The sequence below is a fragment of the Scyliorhinus canicula genome, chromosome 7 (assembly GCF_902713615.1).
Source record: "Scyliorhinus canicula chromosome 7, sScyCan1.1, whole genome shotgun sequence".
NCBI classification, from domain to species: domain Eukaryota; kingdom Metazoa; phylum Chordata; class Chondrichthyes; order Carcharhiniformes; family Scyliorhinidae; genus Scyliorhinus; species Scyliorhinus canicula.
Window position 1 is genome coordinate 933,216 of NC_052152.1, and position 3,779 is coordinate 936,994.

Here is a 3,779-nt window from a genome sequence, read left to right on the forward strand (position 1 = left end):
CACAGAACACACTGTACAGACTGGTTATACTGACACAGAACACACTGTACAGACTGGTTATACTGACACACAGAACACACTGTACAGACTGGTTATACTGACACACAGAACACACTGTACAGACTGGTTATACTGACACAGAACACACTGTACAGACTGGTTATACTGACACACAGAACACACTGTACAGACTGGTTATACTGACACACAGAACACACTGTACAGACTGGTTATACTGACACACAGAACACACTGTACAGACTGGTTATACTGACACAGACCACTGTACACTGTTATACTGACACACAGAACACACTGTACAGACTGGTTATACTGACACAGAACACACTGTACAGACTGGTTATACTGACACAGAACACACTGTACAGACTGGTTATACTGACACACAGAACACACTGTACAGACTGGTTATACTGACACAGAACACACTGTACAGACTGGTTATACTGACACAGAACACACTGTACAGACTGGTTATACTGACACAGAACACACTGTACAGACTGGTTATACTGACACAGAACACACTGTACAGACTGGTTATACTGACACAGAACACACTGTACAGACTGGTTATACTGACACACAGAACACACTGTACAGACTGGTTATACTGACACAGAACACACTGTACAGACTGGTTATACTGACACACAGAACACACTGTACAGACTGGTTATACTGACACAGAACACACTGTACAGACTGGTTATACTGACACAGAACACACTGTACAGACTGGTTATACTGACACAGAACACACTGTACAGACTGGTTATACTGACACAGAACACACTGTACAGACTGCTTATACTGACACAGAACACACTGTACAGACTGGTTATACTGACACAGAACACACTGTACAGACTGGTTATACTGACACAGAACACACTGTACAGACTGGCTATACTGACACACAGAACACACTGTACAGACTGGTTATACTGACACAGAACACACTGTACAGACTGGTTATACTGACACACAGAACACACTGTACAGACTGGTTATACTGACACAGAACACACTGTACAGACTGGTTATACTGACACAGAACACACTGTACAGACTGGTTATACTGACACAGAACACACTGTACAGACTGGTTATACTGACACAGAACACACTGTACAGACTGGTTATACTGACACACAGAACACACTGTACAGACTGGTTATACTGACACACAGAACACACTGTACAGACTGGTTATACTGACACAGAACACACTGTACAGACTGGTTATACTGACACAGAACACACTGTACAGACTGGTTATACTGACACAGAACACACTGTACAGACTGGTTATACTGACACAGAACACACTGTACAGACTGGTTATACTGACACAGAACACACTGTACAGACTGGTTATACTGACACACAGAACACACTGTACAGACTGGTTATACTGACACAGAACACACTGTACAGACTGGTTATACTGACACACAGAACACACTGTACAGACTGGTTATACTGACACAGAACACACTGTACAGACTGGTTATACTGACACAGAACACACTGTACAGACTGGTTATACTGACACAGAACACACTGTACAGACTGGTTATACTGACACAGAACACACTGTACAGACTGGTTATACTGACACAGAACACACTGTACAGACTGGTTATACTGACACAGAACACACTGTACAGACTGGTTATACTGACACAGAACACACTGTACAGACTGGTTATACTGACACAAGAACACACTGTACAGACTGGTTATACTGACACACAGAACACACTGTACAGACTGGTTATACTGACACACAGAACACACTGTACAGACTGGTTATACTGACACAGAACACACTGTACAGACTGGTTATACTGACACAGAACACACTGTACAGACTGGTTATACTGACACAGAACACACTGTACAGACTGGTTATACTGACACAGAACACACTGTACAGACTGGTTATACTGACACAGAACACACTGTACAGACTGGTTATACTGACACACAGAACACACTGTACAGACTGGTTATACTGACACAGAACACACTGTACAGACTGGTTATACTGACACAGAACACACTGTACAGACTGGTTATACTGACACACAGAACACACTGTACAGACTGGTTATACTGACACAGAACACACTGTACAGACTGGTTATACTGACACAGAGAACACACTGTACAGACTGGTTATACTGACACAGAACACACTGTACAGACTGGTTATACTGACACACAGAACACACTGTACAGACTGGTTATACTGACACAGAACACACTGTACAGACTGGTTATACTGACACAGAACACACTGTACAGACTGGTTATACTGACACAGAACACACTGTACAGACTGGTTATACTGACACACAGAACACACTGTACAGACTGGTTATACTGACACAGAACACACTGTACAGACTGGTTATACTGACACAGAACACACTGTACAGACTGGTTATACTGACACAGAACACACTGTACAGACTGGTTATACTGACACACAGAACACACTGTACAGACTGGTTATACTGACACAGAACACACTGTACAGACTGGTTATACTGACACACAGAACACACTGTACAGACTGGTTATACTGACACAGAACACACTGTACAGACTGGTTATACTGACACAGAACACACTGTACAGACTGGTTATACTGACACAGAACACACTGTACAGACTGGTTATACTGACACAGAACACACTGTACAGACTGGTTATACTGACACAGAACACACTGTACAGACTGGTTATACTGACACACAGAACACACTGTACAGACTGGTTATACTGACACAGAACACACTGTACAGACTGGTTATACTGACACACAGAACACACTGTACAGACTGGTTATACTGACACAGAACACACTGTACAGACTGGTTATACTGACACAGAACACACTGTACAGACTGGTTATACTGACACAGAACACACTGTACAGACTGGTTATACTGACACAGAACACACTGTACAGACTGGTTATACTGACACACAGAACACACTGTACAGACTGGTTATACTGACACAGAACACACTGTACAGACTGGTTATACAGACACACAGAACACACTATACAGACTGGTTATACTGACACAGAACACACTGTACAGACTGGTTATACTGACACAGAACACACTGTACAGACTGGTTATACTGACACAGAACACACTGTACAGACTGGTTATACTGACACAGAACACACTGTACAGACTGGTTATACTGACACAGAACACACTGTACAGACTGGTTATACTGACACACAGAACACACTGTACAGACTGGTTATACTGACACAGAACACACTGTACAGACTGGTTATACTGACACAGAACACACTGTACAGACTGGTTATACTGACACAGAACACACTGTACAGACTGGTTATACTGACACAGAACACACTGTACAGACTGGTTATACTGACACAGAACACACTGTACAGACTGGTTATACTGACACAGAACACACTGTACAGACTGGTTATACTGACACAGAACACACTGTACAGACTGGTTATACTGACACAGAACACACTGTACAGACTGGTTATACTGACACAGAACACACTGTACAGACTGGTTATACTGACACAGAACACACTGTACAGACTGGTTATACTGACACACAGAACACACTGTACAGACTGGTTATACTGACACAGAACACACTGTACAGACTGGTTATACTGACACAGAACACACTGTACAGACTGGTTATACTGACACAGAACACACTGTACAGACTGGTTA